Consider the following 18,941-nt stretch of genomic DNA (forward strand, 5'->3'; position numbering starts at 1 on the left):
CAGAAATGCTCAGCAAAGCGGTAAATGCTGACAGTAGAGAGGCAAGCAAGCTTGCAGTGTAACTCAGCCCCTGACTCCTCAAAGTATGTCCACTATCTACAAGGCACTAGTTAGGGATCTGATGGAATATCCTTCCCAATGTACTGACTACAGATGTGTCCAAGACAGTATCAGTGAGAGTGACTACTACACAGTCCTTATGGAGACAAAGTCCTGCCTTCACTTTGAGATTACCTCTGTTGTGGTGTGTGACACTATCACTCTGCTAAATAGCTGTGATGTGGAGGTGCAGGTGTTGGCCTAGGGTGAACAAAGTTTAAAAAAATCTCACCGCCAGGTTATAGTCCAACAGGATTAATTGGAAGCACTAGGTTTTGGAGCGCTGTTCCTTCATCAGGTGGTCGTGAAGCAAGACCATAAGACACAGAATTTATAGCAAAAGATTACAGTGTCACGCAAGTAAAATGATATATTTAACAAACCTAGATGAAGTCTTTCACCTTTTAAAATGTGTTGCAGGTTTCTGTTCATTAATATGTAAATCCCAAACTACTTTTAAGTCACATTCTCGAGATAACTTAAGGTTTTATGAAAAAAAGGTGACATCTCAGCTCAGACAGTACATTAAAGGTGTGAGGTTAGAGTCTGTCTGTATCCCAATCTAGAATCATACTGGTTCTATTTCCAAAGTGGGAATTGCAAAATACTACATGGACTGACTGCGTACAGATTGTGTTTTTTGAGCAAAATAGAATGTATCTGCCAATATAATTCTGCAAATACAAGTTCACCCCATAGTCTTATTTGTGTGTGTACTCATATATAGGAGAGAGAGGTGCGTGTGTGTGTGTGTCTGGCAACGAAGGGTAGTCTATTGGTTGTAAACCGTGTCTGTCTCCTGAGGACGTCACTACAGTTTCTCGTTGTGGCACATTGGAACTGGCGATCAATGAGTTGAGCATTGTATCCTGTTCTTATGAGGGCATCCTTGCGCACATTTCGGTACCCTTCATTGTCGAGTACTCCCTGGGCGCTGAGAAACTATGCCATGTTCTTCGCAGCCTGAAGCATATTGTCGATGAGGGTGACCACCTTGCCAAGACCTTCCCCACACCTCCACTTCTTGCCCTTAAACAAATGCCAAACCTTAAACAGATCATTGTTCACAACAAACTGCCCAGCCTTCAGGACAGCATCAACCACAATACTGTACGACCTTGTCACGGCAACCATTGCAAGCAGTGTCAGTGTGTTGACATGGATACCACTGTTACATGTGGGGACACCACCCACCATGTATGCAGCAAGTATTCATGTGACTCAGCCAATGTGGCCTATTTCATACGCTGCCGGCAAGGGTACCCTGAGACATGGTACAGTGGTGCGAACAAGCAAATGCTATGACAATGGATCAATAGACAGCGCACTATAAGCGCCAGATGGGGTGTTCCCTCCCAGTCAGGAAACACTTCAGCTGTCAAGGGCATTTGGCCTTGGAACTTCAGGCAACCATCCTCCAAGGTGGACTTTGGGGGCAGGCAACAATGCAAAGTGGCCGAGCAGAGGCTATAGCGAAGCTGGTACCCATGGGGATGGCCTCAACTGAGACCTTAGGTTCATGTCACACTACAGGTGACCCAACTGCATTATAGACACACACACACACACTTGAGCACATACACCGCAGCCTCTCTCACATATATATAATACACACACACTCCCAAACTTTACCAAGCCTGCACACGTGCAAACACAAACTCTCACATGCGCACCCACTCATGCACGCATTCACATTCTCTATGTGCCTCTCCTGCACACACGTACACATCTATGTCGATGGGGTGAATTTGTATTTGCCGATGCATTCTAATTTGCTCAAAAAATGCACAACCTGCAGGAAGTCAATCCATATAATATTTTGCACTTTCTACTTTGGAAATAGAACCAGTCTCACTTGAGACTGGGATACAGACAGACTCTAACTTCACACCTTTAATACATTGTCTGAGCTGAGATATCACTTTTTTAAATATAAAACCTTGAGAATATGACTTGAAGTTCTGGGATTTAGATATTAATGAAACTGTAACCCATTCTAAAGGTGAAAGACTTAACAATAGTCTAGGTTTGTTAAATATATCATTTTACTTAGATGACACTGTAAACTTTTGTTATAAATTCTGTGTGTTATGGCCCTGCTTCACAACCATCTGAAGAAAAAGTGGCTTCTGAAAGCTAGTGCTTCCAAACAAACACATTGGATTATAACCTGGTGTTGTGTGATTTTTAACATTGTGCTAAATAGGGCAGACTTCAAACAGCTCTAGCAGCTCAACACTGGGCATTCATAAAGTGCTACCCGCTGCACCCTCACCACCTGGGATATGCCCCACACAACCATTACCATCAAGCCAGGGGATCAGACAGACTCTAATGGGGAGTGCAGGAGGGCACATCAGAAGCAATAACAAGCGTACCTAAAAATGAGGTGTCAACCTGATAAAGCTGCCAGATAGCATGAGCAGGAAATGATAGACAGGGCAAAGTGATCTGAAAACCGATGGATCGGATCTATGCTTTGCAGTCCTGCCACATCCAGTTGTGAATTGTGGATGATTCCCATCTTTGATGATGGAAGAGCCCAACGCAACAGTGCAGAAGTTTAGGCTGAGGTATTCACAGTAATCTTCAGCCAGTGTGCCGAATGGATGATCCACCTCAATCTCCTCTAGTGGTCCCCAGCATCACAGCTGCCAGTTTTCAGCCAGTTCAATACACTCCATGTGAAATCAAGGAACAGTTGGAGGCACTGGATACTACAAAGGCTATGGGCCATCCCAACATTCCATTAATAGGACTGAAGGCTTGTACTTAAGAACTTGCTGCTCCCTGAGCTTAGCTGTTCCAATAGCTACACTGGCATCTACCTGACAATGGAAAATTGACTAGGTATGTCCAGGACAAATACAGCCCTCCGCAAATTTCTGCCCCATTGGTCTATTCTCAATTGCTAGTCATGTTCTGGAAGGTGTCATCAATTGCGCAGTCAAGCAGCATCTGCTCAGTGATGCCCAGTTTGGGTTCTGCCAGGGGCACTCAACTCCTGACCTCATTACAGCCTTGGTTTAAACATGGACAAATGCGCTGAACTCCAGAGGTAACATCAGAGTGATAGCCATTGATGTCAGTATTGCATTTGATGGATGTGGCATCAAGGAATCCTGACAACACTGGAATCGGGGCAAACTTTTTGCTGGTTAGTCACACCTGGGTACATAAGATGGTTGTGATTGTTGGAGGTCAGCTATCTCAACTCCAAGACATTTCTGCAGGAGTTCCTCAGTGTAGTGTCCTTGGTCTAACCATCTTCAATCACTTCAGTAATGACCTTCCCTCCATCATAAGGTGAGAAGTGGTGATTACGATGTTCAGCACCATTCGTGACTCCGATACTGAAGAAGTCAGTGTTCAAATGCAACGAGATCTGGACGGTATCCAGGCTTGGGCTGACAAGTGGCCAAGTAACATTCATGCTGCCAGTGTCAGGCAATGACCATCTCCAATTAGAGAGAATCTGACCACTGCCCCATGATATTCAGTGGTGTTACTATCACTGAAACCATTGTCAATAATCTGGGGCTTACCACTGATCAGAAATTCAATTAGACTTCCCATTATCAATATAGAGACTACAAGAGCAGGTCACAGACTAGGACTTCTGCAGTGACTAACTCACCTCCTGACTTCCTAAAGCGTCTCCACCATCTGTAAGGCACAAATCATGGTGTGATGGAATACTCCCCACTTGCCTGGATGAATGCAGCCCCAATAACACTCAAGAAGCTTGACACCAGTCAAGGTAAAGGATGCTATGGCCTAGTGGTATTATTGCTGGAATGTTAACCTAGAGACCCAGATAATATTCTGGGGACCTGGGTTCAAGTCCTGGTGCAGTATGTGGTGGAATTTGAATTCTGTAAATATCTGGAATTAAGAGTTTAACGATGACCGTGAACTGATTGTTGGGGGAAAAACCCATCTACTTCCTTCATGTTCCTTTAGAGAAGAAAGCTGTTGTCTTTACCTGGTCTGGCCTACATGTGACTCCAGATCCACAGGAATGTGGTTGATTCTGAACAATTAGGGATTGGTAATTAATGCTGCCTGAGCAGTAATGCCCTTATCCTGTGAATGAATAAAGGAAAGCAACCCATTTGATTGGCACCACATCCACAATCACTCAGTCCCTCTACTGCTGTGCTCAGTAGCAACAGTATGCACTATCTACAAGTTACATTGAAGAAAGTCACCAAAGATCCTTAGACAGCACCTTCTAAACCCCCAAAGAGATACGGATATTGGAAATTTGAAACATAAACAGAAATACTAGGAGAATCTCATAAGAAAACTGGTCGACAGGTTCAAGTTCTAAATTGGGGAAAGGAGAATTTTGATGGAATTAGACAGAAGCTTGCAGGGGTTGACTGGAGTAGTTTGCAGGCAAAGGGACCTTTGGCAGGTGGGAGGCCTTTAAAACCGAGATAGCTAGAGTTCGAGGCCTATATGTTCCTGTGAGGGTGAATGGCAGATGAATGTAGATTTCTTCAGCTTCCTCATTTCCCCTCCACCCCCCCCCCCACCTTATCTCAGTCCCAACCCTCGGAAACCAGCCCAACACTTTAACTCCCCCTCCCACTCCGCCAAGGACATGCAGGTCCTTGGCCTCCTCCATCGCCAGACCATGGCAACACGACGCCTGGAGGAAGAGCGCCTCATCTTCCGCCTAGGAACCCTCCAACCACAAGGGATGAATGCAGATTTCTTCAGCTTCCTCATTTCCCCTCCCCCCATCTTTTCTCAGTCGCGACCCTCGGACTCAGCACTGCCTTCTTGACCTGCAATCTTCTTCCCGACCTCTCCGCCCCTACCCCCTCTCCGGCCTATCACCCTCACCTTGACCTCCTTCCACCTATCTCATTTCCAACGCCCCTCCCCCAAGTCCTTCCTCCCTACCTTTTATCTTAGCCTGCTTGGCACATCTTCCTCATTTCTGAAGAAGGGCTCATGCCCGAAACGTCGATTCTCCTTTTCCTTGGATGCTGCCTGACCTGCTGTGCTTTTCCAGCACCACACTCTCAGCTCTGATCTCCAGCATCTGCAGTCCTCACTTTCTGCTAGTTGATTTTAACCTACTGCGAATCCTCTTGCAAGGATGCCTTCCTTGAAGAAGCTCTCCTCCTCCCTCTACAAGGATCTCAGTAAGTCCCTCTCTCACTGCACCCCCCAGATCATCTCCTCTGCCCTGAAGCTCTTCAGCCACGTCCTCAAACAGACTTGCTACCACAGCCACATCTCCTTCCTCAGCACCTGCCTACTGAACCGACTGACCCCACATGGACTCCAGACTACGTTCAGACCAACAAAATTTGGACCCAACCAGGACAACCAGTACCTACAACAAATCCGAAGCCTCCAGCAACAGACCTCCCTCCAGATCCTCCGCTCCATGCTTGCAGCCACGCGCCACTACCTACATTCCCTACAGTCAGCTCTACCCCAACCACTTCTGCCCCCGGAGTTGCAGTCGCCGCATCTACTTCCGCCCCCAGTGATGTCACTCACCTGCACAACGACTACGCCGCATGCATCTCCGCCCTCATGCCGATCTCCGCCCTCATGCCGATCTCCGCCCTCATGCCGATCTCCGCCCTCATGCCGATCTCCGCCCTCACGCCGATCTCTGCCCCCACGCCTAACCCTGCCCCCACGCCGATCTCTGCCCCCATGCCGATCTCCGCCCTCACGCCCAACTCTGCCCCCATGCCTAACCCCGCCCCCACTCCCAGCTCCAACCCCACACCAGGTCCTAGCTCCCAGCCCTGTCGTTTTTTTAACCGTCCCTCCAGACCTCCCTCTCTCTGAGGGTGAAAGATCAGTCCTCAGCAGAGGCCTCACCTTCATCCACCTATGCTCCCGGATCAATGAGTTTGACACGTGGCGAGACATCGAGCATTTTTTCTGCCGCCTTCACCTCTGCACCTACTTCTTCAAAAGGACTCTTGCCCACCCTCTGACGACCCCTTCTCCCACCTCCAACACACCCCATCCACCTGGACACCCCGTGCTGGCCTCTTACCCACCCTCGATCTCTTCATAGCCAACTGCCGCTGCGACATTAACTGCCTCAACCTGTCCACCCCTCTTACCCACTCCAACCTCTCACCCTCGCAATGTGCAGCCCTCCACTCCCTCCGCTCCAACCCCAACCTCGCTATCAAACCGGCAGACAAGGGAGGCACGGTGGTAGTTTGGCACACCGACCTTTACACCGCTGAGGCTGAACGCCAGCTCGCAGACTCCTCCTCCTAATGCCCCCTTGACCATGACCCCACCTCCCACCACCAAACCATTATCTCCCAGACCATCCATAACCTCATCACCTCAGGGGATCTCCCATCCACCGCCTCCAACCTCACAGTCCCACAACCCCACACCGCCCGTTTCTACCTCCTGCCCAAAATCCACAAACCTGACTGCCCCGGCCGACCCATTGTCTCAGCCTGCTCCTGCCCCACCGAACTCATCTCTGCATACCTCGACACCGTCCTGTCCCCCTTAGTCCAAGAACTCCCCACCTATGTTCGGGACACTACCCACGCCCTCCACCTCCTCCATGATTTTCGCTTCCCTAGCCCCCAACGCCTTATCTTCACCATGGACATCCAGTCCCTGTACACCTCCATCCCCCATCACGAAGGACTCAAAGCCCTCCGCTTCTTCTTTTCCTGCGGTACCAACCAGTACCCTTCCACTGACACCCTTCTTCGAGTGACTGAACTGGTCCTCACTCTTAACAACTTCTCTTTCCGATCCTCCTCCTTCCTCCAAACCAAAGGAGTAGCTATGGGCACCCGCATGGCCCCAGCTATGCCTGCCTCTTCGTCGGATATGCGGATATGTGGAACAGTCCATCTTCCACAGTTACCACCCCCCACCTTTTCCTCCGCTACATTGATGACTGTATCGGCGCTACCTCATGCTCCCACGAGGAGGTTGAACAGTTCACCCACTTTACTAACACCTTCCACCCCGACCTCAGATTTACCTGGACCATCTCAGACTCCTCCCTCCCCTTCCTAGACCTCTCCATTTCTATCTCGGGCGACCAACCGACTCCCATAGCTACCTAGATTACACCTCTTCCCACCCTGCCCCCTGTAAAAATGCCATCCCATATTCCCAATTCCTTTGCCTCCATCGCATCTGCTCCCAGGAGGACTAATTCCAATACCGAACAACCCAGATGGCCTCCTTCTTCAAAGACCACAAATTCCCCTCAGACGTGGTTGACGATGCTCTCCACCGCATCTCCTCCACTTCCCGCACCTCCGCCCTTGAACCCCGCCCCTCCAGTTGCCACCAGGACAGAACTCCACTGGTCCTCACCTACCACCCCACCAATCTCCAGATACATCGTATCATCCTTCATCATTTCCGCCACCTCCAAACATACCCCACCACCAAGAATATATTTCCCTCCACTCCCCTATCAGCGTTCCGGAAAGACCACTCCCTCTGCGACTCCCTCGTCAGGTCCACACCCCCCAACAACCCAACCTCCACTCCCGGCACCTTCCCCTCCAACCACAAGAAATGCAGAACTTGTGCCCACACCTCCCCCCTCACTTCCCTCCAAGGCCCCAAGGGATCCTTCCATATCCGTCACAAATTCACCTGCACCTCCCCACACATCATTTACTGCATCTGCTGCATCCGATGTAGCCTTTTCTACATGGGGAGACAGGCCGCCTACTTGCGGAATATTTCAGAGAACACCTCTGGGACACCTGCACCAACTAACCCAACCGCCCTGTGGCTGAACACTTTAACTCCCCCTCCCACTCCGCCAAGGACATGCAGGTCCTTGGCCTCCTCCATCGCCAGACCATGGCAACACGACGCCTGGAGGAAGAGCGCCTCATCTTCCGCCTAGGAACCCTCCAACCATAAGGGATGAATGCAGATCCCTCCAGCTTCCTCATTTCCCCTCCCCCCACCTTATCTCAGTCTCAACCCTCGGACTCAGCACCGCCTTCTTGACCTGCAATCTTCTTCCCGACCTCTCCGCCCCTTCCCCCTCTCTGGCCTATCAACCTCACCTTAACCTCCTTCCACTGATCGCATTTCCAACGCCCCTCCCCCAAGTCCCTCCTCCCTATCTTTTATCTTATCCTGCTTGGCACATTTTCCTCATTCTTGAAGAAGGGCTTATGCCCGAAACGTTGATTCCCCTGCTCCTTGGATGCTGCCTGACCTGCTGTGCTTTTCCAGCAACACATTTTTCAGCTCTGATCTCCAGCATCTGCAGTCCTCACTTTCTCCTAGGGTGAATGGCAAACCTGGCAGGAATAGGGAACCCTGGATGACAAGAGATATTGAGGCTTTGACCAGGAAAAGGAGGCGTGGCTCAGGTACAGGCAGCTGGGATCAAGGGGATCCCTGGAGGTATACAGGAGTTTACTGAAGAAGGAAATCAGGAGGATGAAAAGGTGTGGGGAGCACAAGATAGCCTTGGCCAAGAAGATTAGGGTGAATCCAAAGAGGTACTTTAAGTATATTAAAGGAAAAAGAATAACTAGAGAGAGAGAATAGGACCTCCCAAGACCCAAAGTGGACATGTATGTGCAGAACAGTAGACGATGGGTGAGGTTCTCAATGAATATTTCTCCTCTGTGTTTGCCATGGAGAAAGATATGAAGAGTTGGGTACTTGTGAAAGTTAGTGGTGACATCTTGGGGACAGTCATAGTATCATAGTAGAGGAGGTGTTGGATGTATTAGAATATATGAAGGTGGATAAATCTCCTGGTTCTGACCGGATATATCCAAGAAAACTGCAAGAGGCTAGAGAAGAAATTGCGGGGGCCCTAGCTGATATTTTTGCATCATCATTAGCCACAGGTGAGGTCCTGGAAGACTAGAGAGTAGCCAATGTGCCATTTTCCAAGAAGGGTTGCAAAGAAAAACCTAGACCAATAAACTTAACATCTGTGGTGGGTAAGTTACTGAAGAAGATTCTGAGGGATCAGGTGTACATGCACTTGGAGAAGACAGGGTTTGTTTAGGAGTAGTCAGCATAGCTTTGTGAGTGGAAGATAATGCGTCACAAATTTGTTAGAGTTCTTTGATGAAGTGACCAGGAAGGTTGACCAGGGCAGGGCGGTAGACATAATCTATATGGATTTCAGTAAGGCCTTTGATAAGGTTCCTCATGGTAGGCTGCTCTGCAAGGTTAGATCACATGGAACCCAGGATGAGCTGGCAAATTGGGTACAAAATTGGCTTGATGGTAGGAGGCAGAGGGTAATGGTGAAAGGATGCTTGACGGACTGGAAGCTTGTGACCAGTGGATTGCCTCAGGGCTCGGGGTTAGGCCCATTGCTGTTTATTATCTGTATCAATGATTTGGATGAGAATGTACAAGGCAGGATTAGTAAGTTTGCTGAGGAAAGTAATGGACAGTGAGGAAGGTTCTCAAAAATTGCAGCAGGACCTTGATCAGCTGGGGAAGTGGCTTGAGAAATGGTAAATAGAGTTTAATATAGATAAGTGTGAGGTGTTGCATTTTGGAAGGTCAAATCAAGGTAGGGGTTTCATGGTGAATGGTAGGGCCTTAAGGAGTGTAGTGGAACAAAGGGATTTTGGAGTTCAGGTTCACAGTTCTCTGAAAGTGGAGTCACAGATAGACAGGGCAGTGAAGAAGGCTTTTAGCACACTGGCCTTCAGTGAGGGCATAAAAGTTGCAAAGTTATGTTACAGTTATCCAAGATGTTGGTAAGGCTGCACTTGGAGTATTGTGTTCAGTTTGGGTCACCTTGTTATAGGAAGGATGTTAAACTGCAAAATGTACAGAAGAAATTTACAAGGATGTTGCCAGGACTCAATGGTCTGCTTTACAAGGAGAGGTTGGAGAAGCTAGGACTTTTTTTTTCAGAGCGTAGGAGAGTGAGGGGGGACATTCTCAAGGTGTATACGATCATGAGAGGCATGGATAGGGTGAATGCACTCGGACTTTTTCCCAGGGTGGGCAATTGAGGACTAGAGGGCATCTGTTTAAGGTTAGAGGGGAAAGAATAAAAGGGAACCTGAGGGGCAACATTGTTACACAGAGGGTGGTACACATATGGAATGAGCTGCCAGCAGAAATGGTTGAGGTGGGTTCATTAACAACATTTAAAAGGCATTTGGACAAGTACATGGATAGGAAAGGATTAGAAGGATATGGGCCAAGTGCAGCAGATGCATGAGAGCACCACCCCCTGCAAGTTCCCCTCCAAGCTACTCATCATCCTGACTTGGAAATTTATCACCATTCTTTCACTGTCACTGGATCAAAATCCTGGAATTCCCTCCCTAAGGGCATTGTGGGTCAACCAACAGCACATGAACTGCAGCGGTTCAAGAAGGCAGCTCACCCCCACCTTCTCAAGGGGCAATTATGAATGAATGAATAGCAAAACTCCTTTTCTGTCTATCTACATTTGGTTTCTAAAAAGTCACTTGCTTTCATAAGCTATTAAATCAAAATTAATTTTCTCTGTGCTGGTTATGTTGATTGTACTCAATGATTCAGCTGCCCTGAACCAGAGCAGTAATTTCCAAATGATATGCCATGATCTATTGCAGGAAAGTGCCTCCCTGAATGTTGAATTCATTCTCCAATTGCAGCCTTCGGTCAGATAGCCTGAGGGTCTAGTACTTTCGGGAGGAATGATCATTTGGAGAAGTGTCCCATTGGAAGATTTTGGGGAAGAGGACACTTAATTGAAAGGAATTGTCAGTGAGTTTTAGTGTTGTAATGAAAATACTAGCAATTACTGAAAGCACTGCAGGTAGGAAATGTAATATTTTGTAAATTATGGTCAGTTCTGAAACATGTAGGCTATAAATAAGAGTTCCGTTTTAAATTACTTGTGTCATTGCCTAGCAACCCTTTATGAATATTTAATAGTAATGCTGATATGATAGCTGCTTAGCCTTGCTGGAAGACATTGAAGAACTCAAATGATTGTGAGAGGATTTATTTGTGCGCATTCATTGATTTTGAGAAGGAAGATTTGTTTTTGAATGATGAATTAGGGAAAGAGATTCCTTCACCAGAACTCGGCTGGGCATCATCATCCGCCTTTTGGAGAGTCATTATATTTGTTTTGTGTTCATCGAATGCGGACTTCTCCAGTGGAGCAACTGAGAACATCGAGATGGGAAGGAGAATGACGATGCCCATGTTTGGTGTCTCATAGTGAATACAGCAACAACTGGAGCAAGTGAGGGGGGAATAAGACATTCTGACACTTCCAGGGACAGCCAAGCAAGTGGAAAGATGATCTTGCACCTGCTGAAAGGTTTGGACACGTACTGTCTTGGATACAGCAGTGAAAGGTAATCAGAAATGTTCTTGCCTTTAAAGTTACACCACAAAATTAATAGCTAATTTAAACTGCGACTCGATTTTGAAGGATCTTCGATTTTTGTTCAAAACTAGTTTTCTATTTTAAGGAAGGAATTCTTACTCTAATCAGAATGACAGTGGATGATGGCTTTAGATTTCCTCAGCCATTGTGTGCTGCATTTTTCTCAACCAGGTCTTTGACTATCACCATAATCTTTGTGTGAAGAGCTAGCTGTCCAATTCCCACACAGCTCTTCCCACCTGGCACCATTAAGCACCCTGTTACTTTATCCCAATAAAAATATCCAGGTGGTGAAAATAAACAGAATTGGCAGTAATTGCCCCAAAAAGGCATTGTAAAACATTTCTCTATGATACAGCAGAACTTAAATCTGCAATCGTTTGATCATTTCTCAAACACTGAAGTCACATGCCATATCCAATAGGCCACAGGTTGGCATCACCATTTCTTTCAATTTCTATCTTAAATGGAAGACAGCATTGATGCAGAAACTTTGTGAATGGCCAGGTATTTCTATCAGTTTTGCATTTGGAGCACCTGATACATTAGCCACCACTTCCCCAACCAAGGTGTTTTAAGTGTTCGGTGCAATTGGTTCTAGATTGGGTTTAAGTCATAAGAACATGCCATGAGTAATGGAGCATAAATTGATAAAAGTATGGTAATATAGACACAGATTAAGGTTCATAAAAAATTAAATCTAATTTACAGTAATAAAGCCCATCTTTGCCCATCTTGCCAATGTTAGTGTCAGTTCTCCACACAAACACCCCTCATGAGCAAGTTTTGAGAAGATTTGCAGCTCAGGTTGAGGTTTTGGATGTAGGTTTGCTTGCTGAGCTGCAAGGTTCATTTCCAGACGTTTCGTTACCTTACTAGGTAACATGGTGATGTCATTTCCTGTGGTGAAGTCACTTCCTGTTCCTTTTCTCAGGGGGTGGTAGATGGGGGTCTATCTCGATGTGTTTACTGATAGATTTCCGGTTGGAATGCCATGCTTTTAGGAATTCTTGTACATGTTTTTGTTTGGCTTGTCCTAGGATGGATGTGTGTCTCAGTCAAAGTGGTGTCCCTCCTCATCCGTATGTAAAGACACTAGTGAGAGAGGGTCATGTCTTTTTGTGGCTAGTTGGTATTCATGTATGCTGGTGACTAGTTTTCTGCCTGTTTGTCCAATGTAGTGTTTGTTACAGTCCTTGCACGGTATTTTGTGAATGACATTAGTTTTGCTCATTGTCTGTATAGGGTCTTTCAAGTTCATTAGCTGCTGTTTTAGTGTGTTGGTGGGTTTGTGAGCTACCATGATGCCAAGGGGTCTGAGTAGTCTGGCAGTCATTTCCTGCCTGTTTACATCAATCAACATTAACCTGCCCAAGGGAACACTGACTACGCTATTAGAAGGCCCAAAGACACATACACCAAACACCACTAACTTCATCAACAAGGACAGTATCATCAGGCTAGTGGATCTATGCCTGACCACACACTTCACCATCAACAACAAAACCTACAGACAAACCAACAGAACACCTGTGGGATCTCCAAAATCAGGGTTCTTAGCAGAAGCAGCAATGCAGAGACTTGAACAAACAGCTCTGCCAACCATCCAACCCAAACTTTGGGTCCGCTAGGTGGATGACACCTTTGTCATCACTAAACGAAACCCATTAGAGGAAACCTTTAAGACCATCAATAATACCCTTACTGGCATAAAATTCACTAAAGAGGAGGAAAGCAACAACAAACTGCCATTTCTGGATGTCACAGTAAAGTCACAGGAAGTGACTTCACCACAGGAAATAACATCACCACCAGAAATGACATCACCAACCCAAAGATATAAATAGAAAGCAGGAATTCTCAGCATTGCTTCGCCTGAGGCCCACTGTAAATGTTACCTAGTAAGGTAACGAAACGTCTGGAAATGAACCTTACAGCTCAGCGAGCAAACCTACATCCAAAAGACACCCCTCCCCTTACTTTATCTCACCTTACTATCATAGTTTGCTGTTCCTTTCCTCCTTCATGTATTTATCCAGCTACATTGGTTGGAGTCACATCCAGCTCAAAGGAAGACGGTTATGTTTGTGGGGCTCAATCAGCTGAGCTTCAGGACCTTTCTGCAAGAGTTCCTCTGGGTGGTGTCCTAGGTCTAAGCATCTTCACCTACTTCATTCTTCCCTCCATCATAAGGTTACAAGTATACAATCTTCAGTGATCATGCCTGATGCTCAGTACTGTTAGTGACTCCTCTGCCTCTCCCTACAGCTCAAACCTTACAACCCTGTCAACATCTTTGTCACTGTTGCAACATGATCTTTCAACTCCTATACTCAATGCTGTGACCAATAAAGGAAAGCCTACAAGATGCCTTCTTCGCTATCCTATCTACCTGTGACTCCACTTTCAAGGAACTATGAACCTGCACTCCAAGGTCTCTTTGTTCAGAACATTCCCCAGGATTTTACCATTAAGTGTATCAGTCCTGCCCTGATTTGCCTTTCCAAAATGCCACACCTCACATTTATCTAAATTATACTTGATTTGCCACTCCACGGTCCATTGGCCCATCTGATCAAGGTCCCATTGTATTCTAAGGTAACCTTCATTGTCCACTACACCTCCAGTTTTGGTATCATTTGCAAATTTACTAAGCACACCTCCAATGTTCACATCTAAGTCGTTCATATGAATGACGAAAGGCAGTGGGCCCAGCACCGATCCTTGTAGCACACCATTGGTCACAAGCCTCCAGTCTGAAAAACAACTTTCTACCACCACCCTCTGTCTTCTACCTTTGAGCCAATTCTGTATCCAAATGGCTAGTTCTCCCTGTAATCCATGTGATCTAACCTTGCTAACCGGTGTCCCATGAGGAACCTTGTCGAACACCTTACTGAAGTCCATATAGATCCACCACTCTGCCCTCATCAATCCTCTTTGTTACCTCTTCAAAAAACTCAATCAAGTTAGTGAGACATGATTTTCCACGCACAAAGCCATATTGACTATCCCTAACCAGTCTGTACCTTTCCAAATATATGTACATCCTGTCCCTCAGGATTCCCTCCAACAACCTGCCCATCACCAATGTCAGGCACACTGGTCTATAGTCCCCCTGGCTTGTCTTTACCACCTTTCTTAAATAGTGGCACCACATTTGCCAACCTCCAGTCTTTCAGCACCTCATCTGAGACTATCGATGCTACAAATATCTCAGCAAGTAACCCAGCAATACTTCCCTAGCTTCCCACAGAGTTCTGTGGTACACCTGATAAGGGGGTGTATCCACCTTAATGCAATTTAAGACATCCAGCACCACGTCTTCTGTAATATAGACATTTTTCAAGATGTCACCATCTATTTTTCCATATTCTGTATCTTCCATGTCCTTCTCCAAAGCTAACACTGATGCAAAATACTCATTTAGTATCTCCCCTGTCTCCTGCGGTTCCACACATAGGCTGCCTTGCTGACCTTTGAGGGGCCCTATTCTCTCCCAAGTTACCCTTTGTCTTTAACATATTTATAAAATCCCTTTGGATTCTTCTTAACCAGAATGCTGTCAATGGCTAACTGTTGCAATGACAATTAGTAACCCATGTTCATGTCATCACCATTCTTCATCCCTGGCATGCTTCATCCCTGCTGCATGAACACACAATTAAGAGCTGGAATGGGCTCTTCATCCCCTTGAGCTTGAGATTTGCTGATTTGTTTGTGACCTTACATCCATTTTCCTACCTACTCTTGATACCTTTGGGTTTTGACTAACAAGGGAGCCAGGAGAAAGTGAGGACTGCAGATGCTGGAGATCGGAGCTGAAAATGTGTTGCTGGAAAAGCGCAGCAGGTCAGGCAGCATCCAGGAGCAGGAGAATTGACGTTTCGAGCATGAGCCCTTCTCCAGCCCTTCTTCCAGCTCCTTAGATGCTGCCTAACCTGCTGCGCTTTTCCAGCAACACATTTTTAACAAGAGAGCCAATTGATCTGTCTCTTATAATAATAAATTAACTCAGTCTTCACCACTCTTTGAGTCCACAACATCCACAGACTCTCAGCTCAGAAAGAAAATATTTTTTCCCTATTTCCCATTTTATAAGCTGTGACCCCCAGTTCTAGTCTTTCCCACAAGAAGCAGTTTCCCATCAACACTCACCCTGTCAAGTCACAGAGATGTACAGCATGGAAACAGACCCTTCGGTCCAACCTGTCCATGCCGACCAGATATCCCAACCCAATCTAGTCCCACCTGCCAGCACCCGGCCCATATCCCTCCAAACCCTTCCTATTCATATACCCATCCAAATGCCTCTTAAATGTTGCAATTGTACCAGCCTCCACCACATCCTCTGGCAGCTCATTCTATACACATATCACTCTGTGTGAAAAAGTTGCCCCTTAGGTCCCTTTTATATCTTTCCCCTCTCACCCTAAACCTAGGCCCTCTAGTTCTGGACTCCCCCACCCCAGGGAAAAGGCTTTGCCTATTTACCCTATCCATGTCCCTCATAATTTTGTAAAACTCTATAAGGTCACCCCTCAGCCTCCGACGCTCCAGGGAAAACAGCCCCAGCCTGTTCAGCCTCTTCCCTGTAGCTCAGATCCTCCAACCCTGGCAACATCCTTGTAAATCTTTTCTGAACCCTTTCAAATTTCACAACATCTTTCCGATAGGAAGGAGATCAGAATTGCATGCAATATTCCAACAGTGGCCTAACCAATGTCCTGTACAGCCACAACATTGCCTCCCAATTCCTGTACTCAATACTCTGACCAATAAAGGAAAGCATACCAAACGCCTTCTTCACTATCCTATCTACCTGTGACTCCACTTTCAAGGAGCTATGAACCTGCACTCCAAGGTCTCTTCATTCACAACACTCCCTAGGACCTTACCATTAAGTGTATAAGTCCTGCTAAGATTTACTTTCCCAAAATGCAGCACCTTGCATTTATCTGAATTAAACTCCATCTGCCACTTCTCAGCCCATTGGCCCATCTGGTCCAGATCCTGCTGTAATCTGAAGTGACTCTCTTCGCTGTCCACTACACCTCCAATTTTGGTGTCATCTGCAAACTTACTAACTGTACCTCTTATCACCTTCGGAACTTGTATGCTTCATTCTTTTAAGCATCAATCGGTACAAGCAATCAGTCCAAAGTACGTTCAGTGAGGGTGTTTCCTCTTGTGGGACAATCTAGAATGAGAGGTCATAGTTTTAGGGTAAGGGATTTAAAACAGTGATGAGGAAAAGTTACTTATTTCAAAAGGTCTTGAATCTGTGGAATTCACTGCCCCAGAGTGCAGTGAATGTTGGGACATTGAAGGAGGAGGGAGACAGATGTTTAATTAGTAAGAGATTATGGGAACAGGTGGGAAAATGCAGACGAGGCCAAGATGAGATCAGGCATGATCGTGTTGAATGATGGAACAGGCTCAAGGGGCTGAATTGCTTTTTCCTGATCCTAGTTCTTATGTTCTAACCTTTCCACATAAGAAACCCTGCTCAGCCCAGGAACCGGTTTTGTTGATCTTCTCCAAACATCTTCCAATTCAATTATGTCCTTTCTTAAGTAAGAGTTGAATGGTGCAGTATTCCGGATGTGGTCTCATTAATGCCCTGTATGATTGTAAAACATCCTCACTTTTATACTCCATTCTCCATGCAGTAAATAGCGTTGAATTTACCTTCCTAGTCACTTACCATCTGCATCATGATAAATGCTCTGGGACAACCTAACTCTTTGTGCTGTAGAATTCTGCAATCTCTCTCCTTACTCTGCTGATTTTTTATTCTTCCTGATAAAGTGGACAAATTCACACTTTCCCACATTATTTAGCATCTGCCAATTTTTTTGCCCACTCACCTAACCTATCTATATCCCTTTGCAGAACAGACTCCTTCTTTCTTCACAACTTAGTTTACCATCTGTCTTTATGTTATAAATATATTTGGTAATAATAATTTTTGTCCCATCATCCAAATTATTGATGAAGATTGTAGATGGTTGAGGTCCCAGCACTGATCTTGTGACATTTGACTCATTGCATCTTGCCGAACTAAAAATTGCCCATTTATGTCAATATGGTTTTCTCTTGATGTGGATAGTGGATTGGTTATCTCTATTACCCCCTACACCACAAGCTCTTTATGTAGTAATATGGTATCTTGCCAAGTGCCTTCTGTAAATCTAAGTTCATCACATCCACTGATTCTTCTTCATCCACCTCTCTTATGTCCTCAAAGAGCTGTAATAAATTATACGATTTCCCTTTTGCAATTCCATGTGGACTCTGCTGAATTTTGCTATGACAGTTGTTAAACTAACTGGTCTGTAGTTTCCTGTCTGTTGTCTCCCCTCCTTCCAGGAATAGAGGAGTTACATTTGCTATTTTCTAATCTGATAGGGCCTTTCCAGCATCTAGAGGTTGTTGGAAAATTAAACTATTAAAATGATTTTTCCAGTCACTGCTTCTAAGACCCTCAAAGAAAGTCCTTTAGGACCTGAAGATTTGTCAGCTTTTACTTGTAAATATTTTGTCGGTACCCTTTCCCTGATGATTATAATTTCACCTTTTTTTGCAAAAGATGTATTTCCTCATTTTCCATTGTTAATTCCCCAGGCGTACTCTCTAGAGGGCCAGTTCTCACTTTACTTTATACTTGTTAATTTCCTGTTTTTATATTTCTAGCCAGTTCTGAAGCGTGAACTGTTTCCTTTCTTTGTCCCACTCCTCCACTGGATGCAGCAACGTTTGAATTTAAACGGGAGGTGATATTGGAAATTATCGATGTATACAAAGAGAGCAGGAACAAGAGTGGATCATGCAGCCCCTTGAGCCTGTTCCACCATTCAACGAGATCATGGCTGATCCGTGGCCTTGCCTCATATCCCTTAAAACCTTTGTTTAACAAAAATATATCCATCTCAGATTTAAAATTAACAACTGATTCTAAATCCATTATCATTTGTGGAAGAAAATTATAAACTTCTACCACCCTTTGTGTGTAGATATGCTTCCTAACATCTGTCCTGAACAGTCAGTCCCTGATTCTCAGATTATGCTCCCTAGTTCTAGAATTCCCAACCAGTGGAAATACTTAAACTTCATCTACCTTGTCTTTTCCTGTTAGTATCTTGATGAGTTCAATCAGACCACCCCTTTATCTTCTAAATTCTAGAGAAAACAGGTCTAATTTGTTTAATCTTTCCTCATAATTTAACCCCCGAAGTCCAGATATTATTCTTGTAAACCTATGTTTTACTCCCTCCAAGCCCAAACTACCTTTCTGAAGGTGTGGTGCCCAGATCTGCTCGCGTACTCCCAGTGGGGTCTAACCAGGTGTTTGTATAAATGCAGCAAAACGTCTGCATTCTTATATTTCAGTTCTGTAGGTGTAAAGACCAGTATTTCATTAGTTTCCTTGATTATTTGGTGCACCTGTTTTTGATATTTATTCACG

The 18,941-nt window shown here is 45.6% G+C and overlaps 1 protein-coding gene across 2 annotated transcripts in view; it reads left to right on the forward strand.

The window, feature by feature from the left end:
* The first annotated feature begins 11,038 nt into the window (after positions 1 to 11,038).
* The window catches only part of pip5kl1 (phosphatidylinositol-4-phosphate 5-kinase-like 1), an 84,273-nt gene continuing 76,370 nt past the window's right edge, over positions 11,039 to 18,941 (forward strand). The window contains exon 1 of one of the 2 annotated variants that reach the window (XM_072565928.1): positions 11,039 to 11,441. The gene's annotated coding sequence lies outside the window, so the exon portion shown is untranslated. The remainder of the gene's footprint in view (positions 11,442 to 18,941) is intronic. The other variant, XM_072565929.1, reaches the window with a different exon arrangement.

This window comes from Chiloscyllium punctatum, chromosome 49, assembly GCF_047496795.1.
Source record: "Chiloscyllium punctatum isolate Juve2018m chromosome 49, sChiPun1.3, whole genome shotgun sequence".
Lineage (NCBI taxonomy): Eukaryota > Metazoa > Chordata > Chondrichthyes > Orectolobiformes > Hemiscylliidae > Chiloscyllium > Chiloscyllium punctatum.